The sequence below is a fragment of the Micropterus dolomieu genome, linkage group LG14 (genome assembly GCF_021292245.1).
Source record: "Micropterus dolomieu isolate WLL.071019.BEF.003 ecotype Adirondacks linkage group LG14, ASM2129224v1, whole genome shotgun sequence".
Classification (NCBI taxonomy): Eukaryota; Metazoa; Chordata; class Actinopteri; order Centrarchiformes; family Centrarchidae; genus Micropterus; species Micropterus dolomieu.
Window position 1 is genome coordinate 26,930,583 of NC_060163.1, and position 11,769 is coordinate 26,942,351.

An 11,769-nucleotide genomic window follows, 5' to 3' on the forward strand; every position below is an offset into this window, starting at 1 on the left:
GTCCCAGAGAAGGTGAAGTGTACCTGGACAGCAGACCTCTCTCCAAGGGGATAGATGGTGTACACTCCACTGGGGACGCTCTTGTCTTGTTTGTAGATTTCACTGCAGTCCACCGGTTGGACGAGCTGCTGGCAGCTGGTCAACAGAGGAGCCAGGAGGAGGAAGACGACTGATACCAGCTGGAACAGAGCACATGTTGTCGTTCTGAGCTTTGACTCTTACACACTGTTTTAACAGTTTGGCCTCTAGTTTCATGGCGGTGTGGGCAAAGACACCTCTAAGGTGGAGCTAACTAAGAATAATTATCTGCCTGGGTTGTTGCTGTAGCAACCATCTAAGCTACCGATATCACAAGCCTCTTCACAGTTTAACAGGACTTTGAGATCTGTAAAATATCAGTTCACAAACTCACCTTCATTGTCAGATTTCTGCTGAAACTGCTGATGTGGATCCGTCTGATGCTCTGAAATACAGCAACAATATATTTGTTTCGTCACTGAACTCACATGGAACAGATTATTATGTGAATGCAGAATAAGTAGAATTTAAATTTGGTGTTTAGGTTGTAGCTCCGTCACTCCCCAATACACTAAGCTGGGAGTGACAGTAATAACTTCCCTCACAAAACTGCATTAGATACAAATCATGACACCGACTGTTGAATAGAATTTATCAGGGTTCAAAGTCTTTCTGTGATTTAGAATTGTTATTTCATGGTAATATAGGATTTTTAGAATATTAGAGTCACCTCTCAGTAAAATCAAACACAATTCTGCAGCATCACAAACTACAGACATGTTGACAGACTTCACCACCATCACTTCATACAATCACAGTCTGCAGCTCTACAGACGCTCTGCAGTCACTCAGGAATCAACACATACTCAACCAAAACTCATCAGTATTGGGAGTATTGTTGTCAATTATTTTGGAGCATTTTAGCCTAAATTGTTATCATTAATTACTAGAGCAATGGTGGTCTACACTGTCATCATTTAAAGTGTTATTTTATAGTGTAAAGTTAGGATCACAGTGTGAAAACTCTACAGCTCTGAGTGTATGTGCTCCTTCCTGCCCAGGCTCAGCAGTAGCACATGTGTGTGTGTGTGTGAGCAAGCTCGTGTGCTTTGGGAGAAAAGGGAGGGAGCACAGTAAGATAGCATCAAAAACACTTACAAAGGAAAATATGGAAGCAGATTTTGTGAAAATTGTATTACAAAACATACATCAATATAGTCCATCACAGTAAGAATGTCCTGTTTCTAGCACGGAGCACAAACAAAACCAGTTTATTCCATAAAAGTCAGGTTATGGAAGAAATGGCTTGATCAAGCGGAGTGCATGCAAAAGACACAGAGAGGAGGAGCAGGCAGTCAGGGAATTTCCCAGACCCAGGTGCAGTAGGAAAGAGAGCCAAGAGATGATGTGAAGCCGAGAAACAGAGCTATAAAAGGAGGTCCAAAAGGAGGTGAAAGTCAGTCGTTACATGGTTTTCATGTCGACTCAGGTCTCTGTTCTGGTAACAGAATGGGGCTCTATTTTGCACCGATCTCTGACACACTCTAATTGTATTCTAATTGGTGTCTGTTTTTGTTGATAATAAAAATGTTGGTAAAAGTTCAAGATTTCTTATCTGGCCCAAGTCTTGAATTTTTACACGACATTGCTTGGCGAGCCAGCCAGGAGAGTTGAACAGGGGCAGGATGACCTTGACCAAGGACGGACAACCTGTAACTCAGAGACACATACGTGTCTGAGTACAGGATTCTCCACCCAGGTAAAGTCTCTGAAAGCTTCCTCACTCTTGAACCTAGTTAAAGTACAAAAAATTAAAGAAAATTGTTAATAATGTAACTGAATTCACTAAAAATGAACTAAATTTACTAAAAAAGACAAAGCACATACAGATCGAGAACCACTAGGGTGTCAGAGACGGGTGCAAATCTAAATGCAGGCAAAAAAGCAGCAAAATTTGCATGTGTGTGTGAACCATGGTGCGGAATATGTCTGTGTCAAAGTGTGTGCAAAGGTTCTGTGTCGAGGAACTGTATCAGTTTAGTCCATTAAAAACCTAGGTCATGTAAATTGGTTCCGAGTTAGGGACCGGCAGGAGTCAGAGACGTACGTGCATGTAAATATTGCTGAAAATATTGTTGATAGCTGTGTGTTAACAAAAAGTGCATATAAATATTACCAAGGCCTAAAATAATAATACTAAGAGTTTGAGTCTTGAAGCCTCATGTTTAAGACCATTAGATAAAAAGTATAAAATAATGATAGTTGAATAACTGATCTAATGTTAAACTAATATAAAGCTTAAGGATAATAGATAAATAGAGTTGATATGGCGATATAAAAAAGTATAAGAAGTTGGTGGAAGGAGTTATAAGGTAATAGATATATGAATATATATTGATGAAATAGTTAATGTGGACTTGTACAGTGTAAAAGACGGCTTTGATCCAGTCTCAGATTGAATTGTGATAAAGCTATGTGCAAAATAAAGTTCTGAAGACGTCGTATGACATCTGATAAAGTTTGCAAATTTATTGAAACATAGAAGTACAGATTGATAGGCAGCAATGTGAGGTATTATCTATGAAGGATTTAAGTTAGAGAAGGGATTGAGAGCCATCAATTTTGTATTAGATGTGGGAAAATGAATTTGATATTTTAATAGTTGTTAGTTTCACTGAAGTTAGTTATTTTGAGTAAACTCTGCTTTGATGATTTTTCAGTTGAATAGCTCCTTGATATAAAAACAAGGGGAGCTGCCTGAGTTTCTGTCAATGAATTGTTTCATTCTAGTTTCTTGGTTGTGTGGCTTGATAATTAACTGTCTTTTTCTTTTTCGAGGCATGAAGGCCGACCAAATTCTAAAGTTTCCAGAGATTAAGTGTTTGCTCGCAGTGAGTGTGCGATGGCTGTCCTGGGAGGCACACAGCAGATGAAATTAAAGGTTAAAGAGAAATTAACTGCAAAGGTGGTCAAAGGAGGGAGCTGTGGCAGCAACATATGTGGTAACAGCACAACTAAGTAGTTAAAGATAAAATAACAGACGTCAGATAAGAGATAGAGAAAGCTCAGCATAAAGGGAAAATAGGGAGAAACAGTTTGACCAACAGGTAGATAGTACTGACGTACGATATAGCCTTTAGTGAAGGAAAAGTAGTCACAGAGACGGAATAATGAAACACCCCATTCTGTTAGATAAGGTCTAAATAGATATACCCCCTGATGAAGAAACGTATACAGCAAGTGGAAGGAAGATATAGGAAAGTGCATTTAAGGCCCAGTACAGGCAGAAGAAGAAGAAAAAAGAATTAGGGTCTTTAAAGGGTTGAGTTCAGATAGAAAGGAGAGATGGAAAAAGAGAGGCTATAATAGATAGTGAGGCGACGAGAGCTAGATTTGAATAGGAAAAAAACAACAACTACCAAAAAAACAAGTGAAAAGTTAAAGTTGATCGCAGAAAGACAAAAGATCTGCCTACAGACCAAGGCACCTGCAGAGCACAACAAACCACGAGACATGACAACAGCGAGACACAGCTACAATGGACAAGATGGTAGCTCTGAAGTTTCATGCTGGAAGAAGAAGGGGAGAGAGCAACTTCAAAATGGACAGAGCAGAATCTGACTGTGAGGAAGAGAGGGAGGGCCACAAACGAGCAGTGATGCAGGAGGCGTTCCACAGAGAGGCGTGTCAACCTGATGCATCACAGGCCCAAGCCCACCTCCACTGACGTCAGCGTCTTCCCAATGCTGAGGACACGGCCAGTCAGACCACCCCTACCATCTACAGTTGAATAATAAAGAGGACAACACCACCTTAAAGACTCCGAACCTAATGTCTCGGGTTACGTATGTAACCCTTGTTCCCCGAGAAGGGGAACGAGACACTGCGTCGGTGACGACACTATGGGAACGCCTCTGGCATGGCAGGGCTGAACTATGAATGAAACTACTCCAATCCTATTGGTGTTACTAGAACGGTAGTGTGTGACGGCGTAACCGGAGGGAGTATATAAGCACGCCGGCACATAGGACACATTAGCACTTTCTATGAAGCAAGGCACTCCAGGCGGGGTGAGGTGTGGTGGACCGACGCAGTGTCTCGTTCCCCTTCTCGGGGAACAAGGGTTACATACGTAACCGAGACATTCCCCTTCGAGGGAACTTGAACTGCGTCGGTGACGACACTATGGGAACGAGATACCCACTTAGGCCGCGCCGAAACCCCACCTACCCCCAGCGTGCAGAACCTGCCGGCACGACTAGGAGGAGAGCGCACGGGTGCCGGGTGCAGAAGGAAGGTCCAGACTGTAAAACCAGCCGCGTCACACAAATCCTGGAGTGACGCCCCTGCGAGGAGGGCCCTAGAAGCTGCCATGCCTCGAGTAGAGTGCGTCCTTACGGCCGTAGGTGAAGGTAAACCGCGCACCTGATAGGCCAGGGAAATAGTCTGAACGATCCAGTTGCTGATGGTGTGTTTAGAAGCGGGGAGCCCAGCCATGGGGGACCCGAAACACACCAGCAACTGGTCTGCTTTCATCCACCGGGAAGACCTCAGAGTGTAAATACTCAGCCCTGACAGAGCAGATGAAGTCTCCCGTCCTCCGCCATCACATGAGGTGGGGGATGAAACGCCTGCAGCACCGTGGACCCTGCCAGTCTGGCCGGAACCTTAGGGACATAACCTGGACAAGGGTGCAGGATGCCCCTGACCCTCCCCGGGGGAAACTCCAGGCATCGGGGAGAAACCGAAAGTGCCTGGAGATCCCCCACCCTCCTCAGAGAGGTGATAGCGAGGAGAAAGGTCATCTTAAGGGTCATGTGCTTGGCCTCAGCCAACTCCAGGGGTTCGAGGGGGGCCTCAGCCAGCCCTTCGAGAACCACTGCCACGTCCCAGGTGGGAACCCTGGAACGAGTCACGGGTCTCATCCTCTTGGCTCCATGGAGGAAGCGCACAACCAGAGGAAGCCTCCCCAAGGGCCCATCACTCAGAGGGGCGTGGAATGCTGCAATGGCAGCCACATACACTTTGAGCGTGGACGTGGAGAGGCGAGCGGAGAAACGGTGCTGGAGGAACTCCAGTATCACAATTACCGAGCAGGTAACTGGGTCCACCGCCCGTTCTCTGCACCAGGTGGTGAACACATTCCACTTTAGGCCGTACATCCTTCTCGTGGACGGGCCTCTGGAGCTGAGCAGTGTCTCGACTGCTCCTGTCGTCAGGCTCGCTTCTAGGAACTGCGCCCCCTCAGGGGCCAGACCCATTGCTGCCACAGGGCGGGGTGCGGGTGAAAGATCCGGCCCTCCGCCTGGGACAGCAGGTCTCTCCTCAGAGGGACCTGCCAGGGCGGACACTCGAGGAGCGATATTAAATCCGAGATCCACAGTCGTGCCGGCCAAAACGGGGCTACTAGTAGTAGACTTACGCCGTCCTGGCGGACCCGCTCCAGAACCCCCGGGAGCAGAGCGACTGGGGGAAACACATACAGACGCAGCCTCGGCCACATCTGCACCATGTCATCCAGCCCTAGCAGGGCTGGGGGCGAGAGGGAGAACCACAGGGGACAGTGCGCCGTCTCTCGGGACGCAAACAAGTCCACGTCTATGGGGCCCGAACTCTTCGCATAATAACTCTACCACCTCGGGGTGGAGTCTCCGTTTCCAGGCCTCAGTCCCTGTCTGAGGAGCAGGTTTGCTCCTTGATTCTGGGTCCCAGGGATGTACATCGCTCTGAGGGACAGCAGTCTCTGCTGGGACCACAGGAGGATCTGATGTGCCAGTTTTCATAATGGGCGCGAGAGCAGACCCCCCTGGTGATTCAAATAGGCCACCACTGCCGTATTGTAGGTTCTGACAAGGATGTAGTGACCGCGGAGGGTGGGCAGAAACTCTCATGTGCAGTAGTCTGGATGGTATTATTGTGGACGCTGCTGCCAGGAGACCCAACACCCTCTGCATAGAGCCCAGAGCTGCATCCATGCATTTGGTGAACGTGCGGGGAGATAGTGCTAGGCCGAACGGAAGAAACCGATACTGGTAAGCCCCCGAAGGCGAACATCAGGAACTTCCTGTGAGAGGGACGGATGGAGATGTGGAAAAAAGCGTCTTGCAGATCTATCGTGACAAACCAATCCTCGGATTGGATGTGACTGATGATGGCGGGAATGGTAAGCATCCTGAACCTGAATCTCCTCAGAGATTGGTTCAGGGACCGCAGATCCAAAATCGGACACAGTCCCGAAGTAGATCGGCCTGGTATGCCTGCAAGACAGCCATCGTGTGCAGGCTGGCACCAGCTCGACCCGCTGCCATGTAGGCCTTGACCACCAAATCGGACATCATCCGAGAGCCGCCTCGAGATGTCAGGCCTCGAGACCTCACCAACCTCAGGGGCAGGGCCTCGCAATGGTCGCAGGTAGCCCCCTCGAGAGCTGCCTGAGCGTGCAACATCCCCAGGCATGAGACACACATCCCATGGGTATCACCTTCCGTGATGAAACGCTCACATGGAAAGACACACTGTCGGAATCGCTTAAACATGATCTGATTTGTCTCGACTTCAGGTAGGATAATCGAGCTTCCAAACATAGCCAGAGTGCCTGCTGAATAGAAAGAAGCTAATGTGTCCTATGTGCCAGCGTGCTCATATACCGCCTCCGGTTACGCCGTCACACACTACCGTTCTAGTAACACCAATAGGATTGGAGTAGTTTCATTCATAGTTCAGCCCTGCCACGCCCAGAGGCGTTCCCATAGTGTCGTCACCGACGCACTTTGAGTTCTCTCGAAGGGGAACAGCAAAGTTTAAAAGGTCAAGAAGGCCTCGCAGTGAAAATGAACGTCAGCCAAAATGCTCTCACACGAGACCAAGTGCTGACATAAACATCACCAATGAAGCGCTTTCTGTCTCACCATGATCAACATTACCAATGGTCAGACTGTCAGAAAACTGTAACATTTGCTGAAAAAGAACTGTTTGAAGACTGACCTCAAAAGAGTTTGGGAGTAGGAGTGTTGATAATTTGAAGGAGAAGAAAAAATAAAAAGATAGGGGAAGAAAAAAGAAAATAGGGACTGATGTTAAATCCAAAAAAAGACAGACAAAGAATAAGGTTAGCTCAGGAGATTTAAAATAGCAAGATATGTCATTAATAATTGATTCATTAACACAAATATACTGAGTTAATAACTAACTGGTGTCCTACTCTCCTCCAGCAGCCACCTATTAACTGAATTACAGCAAAAAGGGATCAGAACATCAAGCATTCCTTGTGTTTTTAAACAGCGTTTTAGGAAAAGGGAATCTACTGGGATTATTTTTATATTATAACTGTTAGAGATCACTGTCTGCTCTGGGTTTGTGCAGAGGAACAGCCAGCGCAGACCTCCTCGGCGTAGCAAATACAATGACAGGCAACCTTTCAGGCTTGATTTTAAAGAGGTTGAAAGGAGAAGCCTCATTGAAGCCTTTATAAAGCAATTTCAGCAGCACATTGCTACTGCATGCTTAAATTTGATGATTGTGAGTCTTAAATCATGATCGAGCTTTGTCATGTATTCCACAGGAACAACCAAGCAACTGTAATGATAACCTGAGACACATGTGTGATGCTGAACACCTGAGTTAATTTATGTTTTCTTTCTGTTTTTGTTGAACACCTGAGTTAATTTATGTTTTCTTTCTGTTTTTGTAGGTAGTATTAGTAAACTAGTTTGAAGTATGGAAGAATTGTAGTGCCCTAATGAATAATGGAGTGTTATTTCAAGATTTACTATTTGTACGTAGCAATGTAATTCAATACACAGATATACAGGAGGTTAGAAGGGTTAAATTGCAAGCAAATATAATATCTAGGAAGCAAACTCATGTTGAAAAAGATAGATATTTTCCTCACAGATAGAGACAACAGTTAAGTTTCCAAACAGTAGGATAAAGCTCACTTATTGGTAATAGTAACAAGTACAATTGCAAGCAAGTTTAATAATCCTTCACAGCCAGTCAAAGACCAGAGGAGGCCACTCGCCACTGTGAGGCCTCATGACGCACACGCAGCAGCAGGCAAGATCAAGCGTGACCTGCACCACCACAGAGACAACTTTGACAATCACCAGCTATGAGTCCAAGTGAACCAGCAAAGGGAAGAACAAGAATGAAACTACTAACGACTGAGTGCCCTCAAATTGGTACCCAGTCTGTTCCCCAAGAAACATGAGTGCCAAAATAAGGCCAAAATAAGGCCAAAAGGAGGTGAAAGTCAGTCGTTACATGGTTTTCATGTCGACTCGGGTCTCTGTTCTGGTAACAGAATGGGGCTCTATTTTGCACCGATCTCTGACACACTCCGGTGGAACTTTTGTATTCTAATTGGTGTCTATTTTTGTTGACAATAAAAATGTTGGTAAAAGTTCAAGCTTTCTTATCTGGCCCAAGTCTTGAATTTTTACACGACATTAATATCACACATGATTATATATAAGTTCATAAAACAGTTGCATTTTTAGTTGAAATGCAATATTTAAATATTGTAAATTATTGCAACATGACCAAATGTTTATGAAGTTCAGCTCAATGTTTTGCTAATTCAGCCATTTTGGTTAAAAAACTGTCCAAAGCCTCTGTGAGATCCTGGAGGAGCTGAGAATAAAACTGCACACAGCTGATTTATCAGACATGTGTAATGTCTCCTGGTTGGATGCTTCCTGTCTGAACTCACCTGCAGGTTGAACTGAGACGTTGCGGCTTCACCTTCAGAGGAAACAAACTGCTGCTTCTCCTTCAGTCTGTCACACTCTCACAACTTCACTACTTATATCTACAGAAGGCGCTGTGATGTCACAGCAGACACACCTTTTATAAAAACACATGCAGACAATCACAAACGAAGCATGTAGCTGACCTCCAGGACGTCCTGTTCCTGTTCAAACATATGATTTGTTCTGTAACATTAAAATGAGCTTGTTATTCTGCCCAAGGCCCCGTAGTACATGATGGTTATGGATGAAATAAAAACACTAAATAAGAATTTGTAAGAAACATTAAACCTGAAAAGACAAAGTACATCAGGTGACATTTGGAACAATGTGGAGCTTCACTCGATTCCCCAGCCTTAACCCAAACCCTGAGAGATCCATGATCTATCTATGAGATCTATGATCTCTCAGTTTGGAAGCAGCAGCCTCCCGTTCAGCTTGTCTGAGTGAGTTTGTCTTCTGTCTAAAGGCCCGGACACACAAAGTGTCTCAGCAAAGTTCTGCACCTTTTTGTTTGGGCTGACCCCGAATAGTCGAAGATTTGGTGCTTCGATGGGCGGAGCCTGACTCGACAGTCAATCTCACCATCGAATCTTCGCAGCAGCGTTATGAAACAAGGATCATACCAGATCATACCATGACAATATGGGAGTGTTCAAGGTCTGATTTCACATAGAACTACCAGTTTTCTCCCAATAAGTTAATATACAGCCTATTATGATTTAAATTTCAACATATAATGATAAATATAAATAACACAGATAAAACAGATCTGAGGTCAGAGACTCTGTGATGGAGTGATGATGAACAGGTGATCAGCTGCACCTTTAAAGCAGAGTTTACTCACTGTGTTAAAACTACACTCACATGTCCACATGTACATAAGTAAAGTTTTGTACTTGTACTTCAGTGTTTCCATGTTATGCTTCGTTGCAGTACTTCTCAGAGGGAAATATTGGACTTCAGATAAAATAAATGTTATTTTTAATATTATTATAGTAGTAATTATTATTCCAGATTAACTGCACAGTAGTATATAACCCCCACTTCACTCACTTCACACTGAGTCATTTCATCCAATGTTTGTTTCTTCAGATCCCCATTAGCTGCCACTAGTGTGGCTTTTGCTTTGTGAAAAACCATTACAAGAATAGTTAACTGTTTGCTTTCTGCTTTAAACATTTTATTCACTTCACAATCATCACATACTACAAAAACATAGTTTTGTGTTACAGCAGAAATGAGTTTGACTGAAGTTTAAACACTGATAAGATCACAGTGTGAACATTCAGCCATGCTGCTGTTGGCATGTTTGATTGGTTTGTCTCTCCCATCTTCCTGTTATGCATTGTTTCTTCTTCCTGTGTAAAGTGCATCTCTGTGGCGCTGATGGTGCCGACAGATTTCCCCAACACATGCTTTGTAATAAACTAAATACACACTGCTTAAGTGTGTATTTAGTTTATTATTGTGATACAGGAGCAGCAGGATCCATCCTTTCCATCAATATTTGATGTGCTGTCCTCTGAATCAAAGCGTATCATCAGTGTCTACTGTCTGCAGAGTGAGGTGTTGTAGCAGTAGGATCCTCTGCCCTGTCAGATTATATTCTTAGTATACTCAATGACTTCTTTGCCAAGGTTGGTAGAAATCTTGCAGAACAAATTGTTTGTACAGATGATTGTCCATTTGATTCGATTACTGGTTGCTCTCCCACAGTGTGTATTTTAGACCCTCCAACATCCAGTGAAGTCTTTGATTTTATAGTGAACCTTAATAACTGCAGCAGGTCATGATGAAATCAAGGCTCAGCTTTAAAAAGAAGTAGCATTCCCATTTAGTGAGCCATCAACTCATGTCCTCTCACTCTCTTTAAAAAGTGGGGTTGTCCCAAAGTATCTGGAAATTGGAAAGTCATGTGCATTATTTTGTCTGTGTCGTGCAGAAGTAACGCAACGGAAGAGAATATTGTGTACATATAAATATATAACAACAAAGATCAACAATTAACAACAAATATGTGCGACGTGCCAGGTCTGTGCACGACACGAGATGAAAAAGCATTTACATGTGCAGAGACATTTGTATCGTTTGCAAGGGGGGATTGTCAGTGGGGGACCCGGGCCTTGTTAATGAGGCCAGCTGCAGACGGGTAGAGGCTGTTTTTGTGGCGAGAGGTTTTGGTCTCCTGCCAGAGGGGAGAGTCTGAAACAGTTTGTGTCCGGGGTGGAAGGAGTCAGCTGCAATCTTTCCTGCTCGCCTCCGAGTCCTCGAGGAGTACAGGTCCAGAAGAGATGGAAGATTGCAGCCAATCACCTTCTCTGCAGAGTGAATGATGCGCTGCAGCCTGCGCTTGTCCCTGGCAGTGGCAGCAGCGAACCAGATGGTGATGGAGGAGGTGAGGATGGACTCAATGATGGTGGTGTAGAAGTGCACCATCATTGTCTTTGGCAGGCTGAACTTCTTCAGCTGCCGCAGGAAGTACATCCTCAGCTGGGCCTTCTTGGTGAGGGAGGTGATGTTCAGCTCCCACTTGAGGTCCTGGGAGATGATGGTGCCCAGGAAGCGGAAGGAGTCCACAGTGGTGACTGGGGAGTCACACAGGATGATGGGGAGGGTGGAGCTGGGCTCTTCCTGAAGTCCATGACCATCTCCATGGTCTTCAGAGCGTTGAGCTCCAGACTGTTCTGGCTGCACCAGGTCACCAGATGGTCGATCTCCCACCTGCGAGAGCTGCCGGTTATTTTTTGCGATGGCTACTGCTGTCGGTGCAATGTGCGGCTCCATCAGCTAAGAGACTCAATGATGTGCTGCACATATGTTCAGCAAACCTATGTGTTAAGTTTTGCCCCTTTTCATTAACATGCTGTGAGCGGGGTTTGATCCATCAATCCCTGGATCCAGAGCAAGAGCAAGACCTAAACCACCGGGCTACTCAGCTACACTGTGAAGGGAAGGCTTTCAAGTTTCTTTGTCAATCATGTGTCTTATTCTGACAAAAAAA

At 45.0% G+C, this 11,769-nt stretch overlaps 1 long non-coding RNA gene across 1 annotated transcript; it reads right to left on the bottom strand.

Annotated features, from left to right (window-relative positions):
* Positions 1-29: 29 nt before the first annotated feature.
* Positions 30-8,746, bottom strand: LOC123983340. The gene is made up of 3 exons (XR_006828170.1): positions 8,729-8,746; positions 413-463; positions 30-179 (listed from the first exon to the last, which is right to left on the bottom strand). It is a non-coding gene; the product is annotated as an uncharacterized LOC123983340 (long non-coding RNA).
* Positions 8,747-11,769: the final 3,023 nt, after the last annotated feature.